The 15,633-nt window shown below is 36.6% G+C and overlaps 1 protein-coding gene across 15 annotated transcripts in view; it reads left to right on the top strand.

Annotated features, from left to right (window-relative positions):
- The window catches only part of R3HDM1 (R3H domain containing 1), a 205,344-nt gene that overhangs the window by 48,754 nt on the left and 140,957 nt on the right, over positions 1 to 15,633 (top strand). Inside the window, exon 1 of one of the 15 annotated variants that reach the window (XM_049615698.1) lies at positions 1,967 to 2,609. The exons of the other annotated variants lie outside the window; for them this stretch is intronic. The gene's annotated coding sequence lies outside the window, so the exon portion shown is untranslated. Of the gene's footprint in view, positions 1 to 1,966; positions 2,610 to 15,633 lie in introns of those variants that run through there. 15 annotated transcript variants of the gene reach the window in all.

Genomic DNA, 15,633 nt, shown 5'->3' with positions numbered 1-15,633 from the left:
TGTTTTTGGGCAGGTAGGGAAATAGGTATTCCAGAATGGAATACAAATCCTAGCAATGAACCTCACTGTATTAGAAATGAATAAAACAAGTACATTGACATGAGTAGGGAAGAAAGGAACTAAGTAACTTGGAAAAGAGTACTTTGAATATGTACTCTAAAGACAAAAAGAACAAAGTGCTGTTTAGTAAATGTGTTTCTTACAGGGGTATTGGTTAGGAGTTCTGAAACTATCTTTTGTGTATACTGAGTTTGAACAACTAAGTGAATATATCATAGATAATGAAAAGTATGATTTCTGACTGTTGGATAAAGCACTTAGAAATTGTGCAAGGAATAGTCTAGAATGAACCCTGATTTTCACTGGAGTTGGACGTATCCGTGTGAACCCATGATTTAATATATATACAGATGCAGAAATACAGAAGTAAACATAGATGTATGAATCTGTATGTCCTAGCTCTCTCTTGAGAGGGACAAAGAGCCCTGAGACACTAGTCACAGTGAGCAAATGAGTGCCCAGACCTTCTCTAAATACTATTTCCAGAAAAAGGAAAACATGGATCCTTGGAGAAATGGTTTTGTCTGAGGCTGGGACCCAGGAAATAAAAGATGAACCTGGAACATCATGTGGTACCAGAAAGTAATTTTTAAAATGCAGGTATTGGATTAAAACTCACAGAATAAAATAATATTCAGATATTCATACATAAAAATAAATATATAAGTAAAGGTGGAGAAGGGACAGTGCTTTCTTACCATGGAATTCCAGTAAGCCTTAGAAGAGGGAAATGAAAATCACACTTAGGTAAACAGCATTGTAATAATTATTGCATGTAAGAAGTATCAATGGATGCTAAAATTAGCAAAATTATGATGAGAAACAAGATGTTTTCAAAGTCAGAATGCCTCCCCATAGGATACTTATTAATTACAAAGGGGAAAATAGTAACTGTATAGGAAAAACATGACAGACATGACCTTAATCAAGTATTCAAAATAAAAATCACTGGTTATAAAACATAGCAATATTATGTGTACCCTGATAGGATGCACTGAAAAGGGTATAATTTCACTACAGAGGTATTCTTGCAAAAAAAAAAAAAAAATGCATAATCTTAATCTAATTTCTAATGAGAAAACAAGGCAAACCTAAATTGGCATTCTATAAAAGAAATGACTAGGGTGCTTCAAAGTAGTTCAAGGTCATGAAAGACAATGCCCTTTACCATGCCCTTTACTTTCTGGTATCCAGACTTGTGTAAGAAGCAAAAATCAAGTACTAGCCTGAGTATTCCAAAACAAATATCCAAGTTCCTGACTTTGACATAAATGGTTACTGCTTTTATCAAAGGATACAAATGATTTTTTCTCAGATGAAATCTTTGTTACTTATGAGAAACATAGATTCAAGGCAGCTTTTCTTAAAAACTGTAATAAAGGCTCTTGTTATGAAACAGATGGACAAACTAAAATGCAGAATAATGAAAGAACCCACTTTAACTGTGGCTAAAAAATTAAAATGAGTATTTCTACTAGTCAGAAAGATAGGGATAAATCCATTTGTAAACATGGATGATAATGTTTCACATGATTCTATTTGTCTTTGAGCTTTGGAAAATTTTAGGACATAAATTCAAGTAATTCTGAATTAGTGAAAAATCACAATTAAAAATATTTTAAACTATATAGTTTTTTTTAAAAAAATTTACGTTTATTTATGTTGAAAGAGAGAGAGAGAGCCTGGGTGGCGCAGTCGGTTAAGCGTCCGACTTCAGCCAGGTCACGATCTCGCGGTCCGTGAGTTCGAGCCCCGCGTCAGGCTCTGGGCTGATGGCTCGGAGCCTGGAGCCTGTTTCCGATTCTGTGTCTCCTCTCTCTGCCCCTCCCCCGTTCATGCTCTGTCTCTCTCTGTCCCAAAAATAAATAAAAAACGTTGAAAAAAAAAATTTAAAAAAAAAGAAAGAGAGAGAGAGAGAAAGTGCACACACAAGCGGAGGAGGGGTGGAGAGGAGAGAAAGAATCCCAAGCAGGCTCTGCACCATCTGCGCAGAGCCTGACGCAGGGCTCAAACTCACAAACTGTGAGATCATGACCTGAGCTGAGATCAAGAGTAGGATGCTTAAATGACTGCGCCACCCAGGCACCACTAAACTATATAGTTTTATTACCATTAAGTAAGTTCTGAAGGGAAAGAACATACGCAGAAAATGAACCTTTCATTTAGGAACAAACTACAACTAGCTAATTAGACACAGAACCTTCAATATTTCTTTTGGATACTACACCATTAATTACCATTAATGATACTATTATCATTAATTAGTAAGTCAGCTTTGTATCCTGTAAGTGTTCAACACAAATAAATAGTGAAACAGATTTAGAAAGGTTTCTTACAGTGTCTTAAAAATGTGCTTAAAATAGGCCAACAAGGTCAGGTAACAAAGGAAACTTTCAAGAATAAATCCTCAGTAAAAGAAATGAATTAATGAATTTAATTTTTTGCTTGCAGCTCAAGTTTCATACTGTACTTCTTAGAATGCTCAACATCCTCTGCAAAGACTGAAGCACAGTGACTCTACTAACATCTTGTTTAACTGTAGTTAGAAGGTAAAAACCTAATTCCCAACTGAATTATAGGAACTAGGGCAACTATGGGACTAATAACAGAAATTTAATTGTCTAGATCTAATCACTGACATTCCTGATAAACTTTAACTTTTTGTTGCCTTAGCTCTTACATGCCTTTTTAAATACTTGACCTTTAAAGGTGAAAACATTTAAGCCTAATTCTCTTACATACTTCCTAAAACATTCTGAAGAGGAAGAGCAAATGATTACCATAAACAAGAGACATCTTAGGGGTAACTAATCTTTTATAAAGTTAATATTTTCTTAAAAGTATAAAATCAGTATTTGCAACCAGTAATGTAATAACAGATTCTTATAAAGATCAAGAATATATGACAAAATCCTATTGGATGAAAGACTGCTACTGAGCAAGTTATTCTTCAATTTCTGATAATCTTTAATTATAAAGAGGAAAGGTATGTTTACAACCTGCAGACTCTACCTTAACTAAGTGACCAAATTTAACATCACCAGTAACAGGACAAGCTAACATTATATTCCTCCTGATGTAATAGGGGACAAAACAAACAAACCAAAAAACCAGAAAAACAAAAAACACCTATGCAATATTCCTCTGAAAATATTTCATCTGAATCTAATCGTGAGGAAACAATCAGACAAATTTACACTGTGAATCACTCTACAAGACAGCCAACTTGAACCCTTCATATATCAGTATTAGGAAAAAAAATAAGCAAAATTATGTAAGACTAGAGGCATGTGATAACAAATATAAGTGTTATATTTGATTAGATTCTGGATTTTCTTTTTAAGATTAAAAAACAATTTTTTTTTTTTTTAATTTAGAGAGAGAGCATAGGGGAGAGGGACAGAGAATCTCAAGCAGGTTCCATGCTCATTGCTGAGCCCAATGTGGGGCTCGATCCCACAACCCTGGGTGGGTCATGACCTGACCCGAAATCAAGAGTCAGACACTCAACCGCCTAAGCCACCCAGGCACTGATGAATTCTGGATTTTCCAAAAAGCTATGGAGGATATTCACAAACAACAGGGCGGGGTGGGGGGAGTCAACTGTACGGTTAGTACATGAGATAAAATTTTATCAACATTATAATTTGGGGGTATGATAAAAATACATGAGCCAGAGAGATAGGAGCAAGAAAATGTGGCAAAATATTAAGAACCAGTAAAGCCAGAAATCTATTTGGACATTCATCATACTATCTTTAAATTTTCTGGTATAACCTTTTCCAGCAGTCTTCCTCCCTTTTTTCTTTTTGAGGTAAAGTCTTAATCTACTGTTACTTCTTTTTTTATATGGAATTTGACACATCTTCTAAACTGTGACAGTACATTTATTAGGATTATATATATTTTCACAATGTTACAAAAGGGAGGCAGGGAGACTATCATAAGGCTATAACCTATTAACAAATATAGCACAGTTTCTTTTGAAAACTCTGTAATTTGAAGTAAAAATACCTCACTTTGAAGTATTAAAAAAATAAGATGCAAAAGACATTATCCTACTAAGGGAGGGTTCTTTCCACTATTCCATGCTAAAGAATGTGGGTTTCTACATCTCTCCACTCTCCAACACACTCCTTGTGCTGAGTAAGCTAGCCTTTCCAAGTCGTATTCTGTGATAGCCCAGGTGACCACAAGATGACCTAGATATTTGAACCCTGGAAATTTCCTCATTTTCTTAAGATTCTGCTACTTTTACTGAAAATGAAACCACAGCAACATGAAAAGAAATTCATTTCCTGTGATCTATTTTTCTTTTTTAGCCAGAAGAGCCCCTGTAGTAAAAACACTTATTTCCAATAATTGTCAGTAAACAACAAAAGTACAAAATTCCTGAATCTTGGCTTGGTTAAGACACTTCTATTTATATTATACATCTTTAGTAAAATGTTTCTTTGATTTATGAAATAATTAATAGAATTTTACAATTGGAACAGACCTCAGGAGCACTCTTACCTAGTCCACACCTCGTGTTATAGTTCAGGAAACTAAAGCTCAGAAATGAAATTATGATTGCCTGTCTTACTGTTAACTGGACAGTAGTCAGCATAAACTAATCAATTAGATGCTATAATAAGTTTCTATCATATATTACTTACAAATGGCCCAACATTAATGTGGCCTAAGTTGTTGCCTTGTTTGCTCTCAGTGGTCCTGATAAATTGCAAAGGTGGATAATATAAACACAAAGGGATTATGTCCCTCATGGGATGGATTCCTTTCATTTTGTGAACCATGAAGTTCACTCCTTGAATACTTTTCTGTGTCCTGTCTTAACAAGGCTCCAGTTGTCTTATTACTTACATTTAGATGCCATGTAGCATTTTTAACAATGCTAAACCTGAGATTTCCTCCCCCAAAGTGAAACTACTTTATGACTCAAGTGTTTCCTGACCAATTAATACATATGTGCAGTTACATTATAAAAATATGTAATATATAACATATATTGAGTGTTTCAGTAATGATCACCTAAGATTAAAGTTAATACACTTTTATTTGCTGCCATTATCAGAAAAATATGGGAAATGTAGTATGCCAGGTAGTAAGCAGTGTGTAAATATTAATTTAATTAAACCTTATGACAATAACCCTAAAGGAGGATGTTATCCCTATTTTCAAGTTGAAAAGTCATGGTAAGAATTGTGCACTGGGGAAATAGGTATTTTGAGAAACTTTTAGTAAATTAACATGAAACTTCTCAGTCAAGAATCACTGATAAATTAGCTGCTTTTATCACCTTTGTCATTTGAATAGTCAGGGAAGGTTTTGTGGACTTAAATCTATTATTAAGTCTATTTATAGGGCTGAAATAGAGCCTATTTTTGAAAAAGCAATAACATTTTCAAGTTAAAAAGTCAGTGACTTTTATTTTGCTGTTTGCTAAGCTGATAAATAGTGCACTGCTGATCTCTTAGGCTGTAGGGCATATCAACTCTTGAAGACTTTTAACCTTTTGGTATGCAGTTTTTCTTCCGATTGTAAAGGAAATGAGCCTTGTCTCATAGGATCTTTACAAGATTCCTGTATATTGCATAGGATGGAAAACAGCCATGTGCTTCATACTGGGTATGAATCATAGAAATAAGTGGTTAGAATTTTAAAAACACACTTGTCTACTTATTTGATGTTTTAACCAGCAGATACAATTGCTTTTATGTTTTCTTCATTTTATTTTGTGTGTCTGCTCCTAGTTATTGACTGTTAAGATTTTTTTTTTTATTTGGTTTCAGTTGATTCCTTTTCTTGTAAGTCTGCCACTTGAGCTCATCTAGACAGCAAGCATCTGACACAAGGCAGGATTGTTCTCTGATCTCTGTTCTTTGCTGTCTCCATCTGTTGGTGTGAAGAAGTAATGCTCTTGCCAGAATAAGCAAGCTCATTTCAATTTTAGCAAAAACAAATGAACAAATAAGGAATTATGCTCTTAATGCATTTTCTTTGTGACAATTAAGTCAGCTTGAAAATGTAAAACTATCATGGGATGTCAGCTTTTGTAGGCAGATTGTATTTTATACACTTTGTGTTAGTGATACTAAAAGTGTCAAAGAGAGTTATTAAAAAGCTGATATATTAACTATGCATAGATTCTTTACATTTTGTTTTTAGGGAAACAAATACGGTTATCTAAACTTGTTTCATCTGTGAGGTCAGGAATCTGCAAAAAATTTTCAGAGCGAGAAATCTCAAAAATCCTGACAGTCTTTGCACATTCACAGTTTCATGGGCTTTTGCATCATTGCTTCTGAATTGCTAATGAAGAGCTCAATATAGCTTCTGATGCATTTCAGATACTCTGGGTGGTGACTGGCTAGAGTGTTACTGACATCACAACATACAGCTGTTGACTTTCTATTGTCTCTGAGTCCTCGGCAAGTGCTTTAGACTGCACTAGCAGTGCTCTCCCAATGCCTGGCTAATCAGCGGGCTGTGTGTGCGGTGAGCTCTGTAGAGGAGCAATGCAGAGCGTCAGTTTACAGATACTATGGAAAGTATATCTTCATTCACTCTGTATGATGAAGCAAACACCAATACAATGAAGGTATGTATGTGACTCTTCATTTATTTGCTAAATGTGTACAAAAGGTAATCAAATATATGAAGAATTTTTCATGTTCACTTAGTACCATAATTTTGCTAGAGGCATGTGTGATAAAATCCTTATTACCATGTCCAAAATGAGAGCATGTCTTAAAATGATTTTTGCTTATTTTTGCAAAGATAGATTTGTGTAGGTTGATAGAGTGAGTTATAGGAATCATTTACTTCTTAGCTGTCATACAAGTTTCTCCTCCCCTACCCCTAAAATTTGTGGTAACTCTTTGTACTGTATTGATTGAACACTTTACCTGTGTGCTTCTTGTTATTAGTGTATAGCAGAACAAATTGTCAGTTGGAGAAATGATTTCTCTTTCAGGTTCATCTTAAATAGACATGCTGTATGGCTTGTTGAATCTTAAAAATTTCATTGTGGAACAAATGCAGTGTAGATGAGACTCTTTTGGAAATTAAGAAACTAAGAACCTTAACTTTCAGAGCTGATGTTAATTTTTTGTACCCTTTTTGGAGGGAAGAGGTAGAATAATTTTTAAAGTACTAATAACAGAGCAAAATCTAGATCTAGTCATTGCTGTGATTAGCATAATCGTATCATTGCAAAAGCAAATGCTAATAAAACTGTAATTTTTAAGAGTGATCTTATTTTTCATCATACTGTCTAAAAGATCTTGACATTTACCTTGGTATTTTATGATTCTTTGAAACAGGATCTCATCACATAGGTGATACTGAATTACTAAAATATGTCTATTAGTGTGTAAAACTGGAACGTTTGAAAGGTTTTTCAGAGTTTGGCTTGCTTTCAACCTGAAATTAGCCACATTTTACCAGTATATGGATAGAATTGCTGTGATATTTTCAGCACCCCCATAGTATGAAAATTATTTTAATCTTGAGAAATATTTCTTCTCTTTTAAGAGGAAACAGAAGGAAAATCACTAAATGGCTTATTATCCAGTGCTGAATATCATTACTTTTCTTTCTTTGGTTTCTTTCTCATTCCCAACTGTGTCAGTAATTAGTATGTTGAAAATATTAATAGCTGTTATTAAAATTAGGGTCTTTTATCAGATACATTATTTCAACCTAATGTCAGGAGAATTTCATCATTTTCTCTTTTAAGCTTCAGGGTTTCTTTTAAGTTTTATGTTGAAAAGTAGAAAAAAAATTAAATAGCACATACTCTGAATTCTTGCCTACAACTGCTTTTATCCATCTTTTGTTACATTCCACTTTTCTTTCATATCTTACCTCTTTATTATTTTTTTTCTTTAGGTTTCTGGTTGCATCTCTCTGTCTCCCCCTGCCACCCCACCCGTGTGTGTGTGTGTGTGTGTGTGTGTGTGTGTGTGTGTGTGACTTTCTGAATGTTTGTCTCTTCTTTTCTTCCTCTTTCCTTCCCCCAGCCTGTTGGTCTCTTCCACTTTGTCTCTGTCTCTTACCATTTCTGTCCATCTCTGTCTGGTGTCTCCGGGTCTCTCTCCCTCTGACTCAGTCAGTCTCTCTGCCTCTCTCTTTCCTTTTCCATTCATCTGACTCTCCCTTTCCCTGGTGTCTCCCTCTCTGTTTTTGTCTCCTTCTCCCTGTCTGTGTATCTCCCTCTCTGTCTTTCTCTGTCTATCCCTTCTCCCTTTCTGTTGGTCTCTATGTCTGTCTTTCCCTCTCCCTTTGTCTCAGGTTCTCAACGTGCCCCTTCCAGTATCTTTCTATCTATCCTGTCCCCTACCCCTTCCTTCTTCCTCTCTTACCTTCCTTTTACTCTTCTGTGCCTTGCCTTCTCCCTGCCTCTCTGACCCTATTTGTGTTTCTCCTGGTCTCCCTGACTGCCCTGCTCTCTTGTCTTTTTGCCTCCCTCCCCTTTCTCTCTGCACATTTTGCTCATTTTTCCATCCTATCCTCAGGTCTTTCTGTCTTTCCTGTCCAAGCTTTATTCACACACATACACTTCAAATTTTCATTGTCAAACAGTTTTTCAGTTTTCAGTGGAACCAGATCTGCACTTGACTTTATTTTTTATTTTTTGGTTAATTCATGGCAGTTACTAGTTGGAATTTAATTAGTTGAATTAAACTCTTTGCTTTCTCAAAGATATTAATGGGTAAATAATTAAATGTATTTTAAGTAAACAGATTTTACCATTTGCTCAATTTGTTTTAATTTTTAGAAACTTATGTTTTAGGCCTTATAATACGTAGATTGAAATGATCACATGTTGAAATTAACATTTAAAATGTTTTGTCTTCCAAAGATACACATTTACACTGTCAAAGGGAATTCTTTTTCTCTTAAGTGGTTTTTCTTTTAATTTTTCAAGATTTTTGGAAAGCAGACTTAAAATTTTTACTTTTTAAAATAAGATAACATTTCACTTCATAGCTGTGTTTCAGGTTATGATAAACTTGTATTTTTTTTATACCTGTATGGCTTTTGATACCATTCTGCATTTTCCATATGTGTTAAATTGGACATATGTTGGGATTTTTTTTTCATTTTTTTAACTTTTTACTTTGACATAATTATAGATTTACAGGAAGCAGCAAAAATAGTACAGAGAGGTCCCATGTGTGTTTTAAAGATTTGATGTTTTCCTCAATTTTTTTTATATCTCATGTCTCGGTTATTTAAAATAATCTGGGTGGTGGTGGGGTGCCTAGGTGGCTCAGTTGGTTAAGCATCTGACTTCGGCCTCAGTCATGATCTCAGTGTTCCCGAGTTGAAGCCTCATGTTGGGCTCTGTGCCGACACCTCAGAGCCTGGAGCCTGTTTCATATTCTATGTCTCCCTCTCTTTCTCTGCCCCTCCCCCACTCATGCTTTGTCTCTCTCTCTCTCAAAAATAAATAAACATTTAAAAAATTTTTAAATATTCGGGGGGCACCTCGGTGACTCATTTAAACATCAGACTTCAGCTCAGTTCATGATCTCACAGATTGTGGGTTCGGGCCCCATCTTGATCTTGGGCTGTGCTGACAGCTCAGAGCCTGCTTCGGATTCTGTGTCTCCCTCTGTCTCTCCCCCTCCCCCACTCATGCTTGGTCTCTGTCTTTCTCTCTCTGTATCTCTCTCTCAAATAAACATTAAAAAAAATTTTTTTTAATATTCTGAAGAACAGAAATTCACTTAACGTTTACCTAAGTTTACATAGTCACAAACCTAGCAACTGTCATCATATTGTGTTTACTTTGTTTTGTAAAGCAAATTAAAAAAGCAATTTGATGAAGGCATTGTGTATCTTAAAATAGCACTGTAGTTTTGTGATAACTAGCATAGAACTATCAGGGAAGAAAATGAAATTCACAGTTAACAAGTTATATATGTTTAAGAAGCCAAGAAAGATATGTAAGATGAAAATCTTTTCAGAGCAGAGTTAAATGTCGTTTTCACATATATCCCTCCTATGAAATTACGTTGCACTTGTTGTTTATACATTCTTTGATTCCTGCCCTACTGTATAATTGTCTCTGCTGTATAATCAGACTCCTGGTCCCGTGGGCCATGGGGTGGTGGTGAAATAGGACCAAAAAGTCATTGTCTCTGTAAACCTTCTCATCACACCTTTCTGGCTGACCAACTTTTTTTCTGCCTGATACAGATTATCTTTAATGGAATTAATACAGTGGTTTTTAATTTTTCAGACTAAGTTCCTCTAAGCCATAGAATTCCACACATGTGCTTTAGTAACTAGGGGAAAGCATGAAGCCCAGTTGATGTATCTTGATGTAACCTCACCTCACTTGACCAAAGCAGGTTTGGGGGGGAGGGGAAGTGTGTGTGTGTGTGTGCGTGAGCGCGCGTGTGTGTGTGTGTGTGTATGTATGTATATATATATATATATATATATATATATATATATATATACATATTTCATACTTTATGTACAACATGCATATAAAAATGTTACATTTAAAATACAAAACAAGAGTTGCTAACTAGTATTCACGTATATGCTTCTGAGAACCAAGAAATCCTGAAAACCACAAGCAAAAATGTCTGTGAACATACACATGTATGAGTGCTGCATTTCTGCAGAAAAGATCCTTAGATTTAATGGGATTTTCAAGAAGATCCTTTCATGGTTAAAAATAATTAAGAATTGCTGCTTTATGGTGTCTATAAATTTACTCAGTCTATTCTGTGGATTTAACATTTTCTCTTTTTCCCTTTATTTTCAAATGCTTAGGAGGGTGTATGTTTTCCTCCTTTAACATCAGGTACTTCCATAAAAACATATGTAGTTTTATAAAGTAGTTTGAACATATGCAGTGACTGATTACCAAGCACACCTAATGCCAGACTGTTATATGGGATCACCAGAGAGAGAGCTTCTTTTCATTGGTAGAAAATGAACACCAAAATAATTGAGGACTGCATGCCCCCACTGAGCTTCCAATGAGACAGTTGTAAAGAAAGCAAGAAATGTATTAAGAATTAATAACTACTAAAACAATTCAGCGTGGTAGACATAGCTAGGAAATAATGAAAGTCATTAAAAAATCAGATCTGAAATTTATTAGACTCTAAATTTCTTCACTTTGTGCAAAGCCATAGGCGTTTGAACCAATTAAATTGGACAGAACCTTAGGTGTTTTAAAGAGAAGTTTTATCTGCTCATTCTCCTAGTTCAGTGTATAGTGTTGGATTCTGGAGACCATGAAGGTCTCAGCAGTGTTCACTCATGCCTCATAGCATCCTCAAGCTGTAAAAGTGTTTGCACTTTGTTGTACACATCCTTTTGTAGAGTATGAAGGTGGATGAGGGCAACTGAAAGACAACACCTGTTCTACCTCCAGCTGTTTTTAAGCTATTTTTACTTAGCATGAAATGCTCTTTGACCAAAAGAAAAAAGATTTTTGAGCTTCCTTCTGCCACCCCCTCCCCAACATAATCCCTAGGTGCTTTCTTGAAAGAGGCTTGTGATCCTTTGTTAGAAAGAATGTGGTTGGCAATTCAAGAAGTGAAGGGTGGCACATTAGTGGTTATAAAGCAGAATGTCTGCCAATTGTAACCTAAATTAAAATCCTATAAAGGAAATATTTTTGTCATTAAGAAAGAAATGGGTTATGTTAGACCTGCTGATTCAAATGCTAGAAACTATATGAAGTTTCACATGTGGACAAAATACATTAAACCGTTGAAGAACCTTTGGGTGGATTAGAAAAACGTGCCAGAAACCCAGCATGTGTTTTACTAAGACTCTTTGATGACAGAGTTTAATACTTTAAAGGCCTTCAAAGAAGTTTCACTGTGATCCTATGATAACAAATGCTAGTCAGGGGTAAAAAGTACATGGAGGTAAATTAGTTATATTAGTGATACAGAGAAAAAAAAAATCAAGTAAAATAGCATTTTGAAGGAGTAAAGGGAACACCACATCAGAGTTTAGCTACAATACCACAAAGACTAAAGGTTTCTTACAGTATACCCTAGCACTTGCCATAGTCTATGTAAAGTATATACCTTCTCAGTGATGGCATTAAGAATGATTGAATAAAGATAAACTGGGCTTGTGCTCAAGATGATGTTCACTTTTATTCATGAACTATAAACTACAAATATGCTATGAACCCAGCACAAAATACATTAGTAAGGAATGTAGTAAATGGGACTAGACATTGCAAAAGGTTGGTAATGGCGGTGACTTCTAATACCAGCTAACCCAGAGTTAGGCCTAACTTCACAGATTAAGGGCACGATCCCCCCACAAATCTACTCTCACTTCAGACACCAGGCCACCCTCACTTCTGACCAGCTGGCTACAAATTTGAAGGTTCCTGTTACCCCCTCGGGATTAATAATTGACTATAACATTTTACAGAACTCAGGAAAGTGCTGTACTTAAAATTAGTTTTATTGTAAAGGAGACAGTCTGTGCCAAACAAAGGAAAGACACATAACACAAGATCTAGGAGGGTCCCAGATGCAAAGCTTCCCTTGCCCCCTCTCTGTGGAGTTAGGATGTGTTATCCTCCCATACAGTGATATGTGACAATATGCAGAAGCTCACGCAAGCTTCAGCATTCAGAGTTTTCGTTGCAGTTGGCGTTACATAGGCATGACAGATTGAACCATTGGTCATGCAGTTAAACTCAAACTCCAACCCCATTCTTCCCTTCTAAGAGGTCATATGATATCACATAGCTCAAAATCCCAACTTGCTAATAACCTGGTTGGCTAGTCTTTCTGTTGTGACCTGTCCTCATCCTGGGTCATTCATTAGCATAAACTACTTAGGGGCCTACCAGGAGTCACCTCATTAGCATAAACTATCAGAACTGTCTCATCCTCATTATCTGTGCCCAGTTTTCAGGAATCTAAACCTTTAAATGTTGTTTATTTCCCAAAGTATGATCAGATGGTAAGACCAGTCTTTTTTTCTCTGTAGTCTTTAGAAGAGATTTTATGTGCCAAGAGAGGTTATTACAACCTGATCTGTTTCGATCCTACATTTAACAAAACACATAAGTAGGGAGCTCCCAGTTTAATCCTGGACTGTGTGATAGGTTTAGAATTCAGGCAAAATACATTTTATCCTTGCTAGTAAGTTAATAAAGCCTTCAGGTATAGAGTTACATTAATGGCCCTCACTTTATTGCATTGTCTCTTGCCTTCCTCTCCTAATGTCTAAATGCCTTCAGAATCTCACCAGGTTACCCCATGATTCTCCAAGGTAGCTCCTGGGAGCTCATGAATAGCCCTTTTATACTCTTCAAATTCTGCCCTCCTCTGGCCCACTGCCACTTTTGCTGGTGCTTGCTGTAAATTTGCTCATGTCCCTGCCCAAGATTCCATCTCTTAGAGCATCCAACATTAGTCTTCAAGGTACCATATTCCCTAGAATCTTCTGTGCTGGGCTTCATCACTGGGGCACTGTAAGCTGTTTGTCTCCCACTTCTCTGCTGCTTTGGTTCACTAATGAAAACGTTCTCTTCAGCTTCTGCTTTGGCTCAAACTAGGACCCCTGCTATGTAAAGATATGTGTAGAGTTATTTTAGTATGCCAGCTTTCCTAATTTCTAACTTTCTGTGTTTTGATTTGGCATTATTAGGCTTCTTAAGCACTGTGCCACACAGTGCTGCAAAGTTAGAGCTGGAATGGCTGAGAAAGGACATTTAGCCTGGACTGTAGCCAGGGTGCACCTGAGCTATCTTGTTTAAATCACAGGACACCTGGGTGGCTCAGTTGGTTAAGCATCTGACTTCAGGTCAGATCACAATCTCACTGTTCCTGAGTTTGAGCCCCATGAAGGGCTCTGGGCACACAGCTCAGAGCCTGGAGCCTGCTTCAGATTCTGTGTCTCTTTCTCTCTGCCCAACCCCCATGCTCTCTCGCTCGCGCTCTCTCTCTCTCTCTCTCTCTGTCTGTCTCTCAAAAATAAGTAAACATTAAAACAAAATTTTTTTAATTTTTCAAAAATCACTCCCTTTACACTGACCTCAGTTACAGAATTATAGAAACCTGCCAGTCTTGTAGTCTCCCCAAGAACTGTGCCCAAACAGTTCTGGATATTGGTGTTAGCCTTAAAATGAGCCTCCCGTTAGGGACTCACTCCAGTATTTGTCCTCACCCACTCTTCTGCCCAGCTCCCACAGCCATCCCAACTTCCTGACTTCTAACAAGTAATGTTCTTTAAATTAGAAAAAGGGTTTATTAGATATGAATTCCCTCAGTTTCCTGTCCCATTCCATTCAGGTTCTGAGGACAGTGAATACTTTCAGGGTTTATCCCTCTACTTGTGCTTCTGGCTCCATGTCTTCATTTCTTTCCACTTTAGATTTTCCTTCTCATTCTTAACCTTTATTTTCCTCTTAAACCTCCAGCTTCTCCCCCTCCCTTCTTTCCTAGCTACTCTTTGGCCTATGCACTCTCCATCCTGAGTGTTGTACTAATTTTGTGTCTTTTGCTAACTTTGTTGCCAAATCTGGTAGAATTTTTTTTTTTTTTTAGTTTATTTATTCTGACAGCATGTGGGAGGAGAGGCAGAGAGAGAGAGAGAGAGAGAATCCTAAGCAGGCTCATGCCATCACAGAGCCCGACACAGGACTCAATCCCACAAATCGTGAGATCATGACCTGAGCTTAGGTTGGACACTTAACCAAATGAGCCACCCAGGTGCCCCCAAATCTGGTAGACTTTTTGTTTACTCTGCCTCCCTGCTCCTCTCTCTAGGGTTTGTTGTTCCCTAGGGATTCCCAAGTCCACTTCTTACCCTGCTTGATGGATTCTTAGCATCTTCATCTATAATGATAATTCAAAGCCTCCATCTATACAATGATTCTACTCAAATAGCATCAGCCCTGCCTCCTCTCCTTAGCTCCAGGTCAACCAACTTCCTATTAGATTTCTCCACCTAAATGTCCCAAAGGCACCCTAAACTTACTGCATGCATAACTGAAATTGTTCTGCACCAAATCCTTTTTTTCCCCTTATTTTTTGCCTGTGTTTGGGTAGCAAGCACCACCTACATCTTCATTGTGTCCTGACTATTCCAGCTATCACAGCCCTAATCTTTTTTCGGACCATCTCTGTATCTAGTTGACTTCCCCCAAGTAGTTACTTTCTGTTATAGTAATTTCTTCATTTCTAGAGGTAGTATATATAGGTAATGTCTAATAGCAAGGCCTCTGGAACCAGACTATCTGATTTGAAATTTCTAACTCTGCCACTTACAAGTCTTATAACCTTGGACAAGCCGATTATTCTTTCTCAGCTTCAGTTTCTTCACTTGTAAAATTGGGATAATAAGAGCACCAATCTGATAGCGTTATGAGAGTTAAATTAGTTAATTAATACATTGAAAGCTTTGGGAATACTGCTTTGTAAATAATAGGTATTTAAGAGCTTGCTGTTAATACTAATTTTAAAGTATATATCACAATCAGTAATTATCTTATTGACTTTGTCCCTGCAGTAGCACATAAGCATGTCTGCCAAGTTCACTGCTATATCCTTATCAATC

The sequence above is a fragment of the Panthera uncia genome (assembly GCF_023721935.1).
Source record: "Panthera uncia isolate 11264 chromosome C1 unlocalized genomic scaffold, Puncia_PCG_1.0 HiC_scaffold_3, whole genome shotgun sequence".
Taxonomy (NCBI): Eukaryota; Metazoa; Chordata; class Mammalia; order Carnivora; family Felidae; genus Panthera; species Panthera uncia.
Note: the sequence above shows the minus strand (reverse complement) of the source record. Positions and strands in the feature narration are given on the sequence as shown.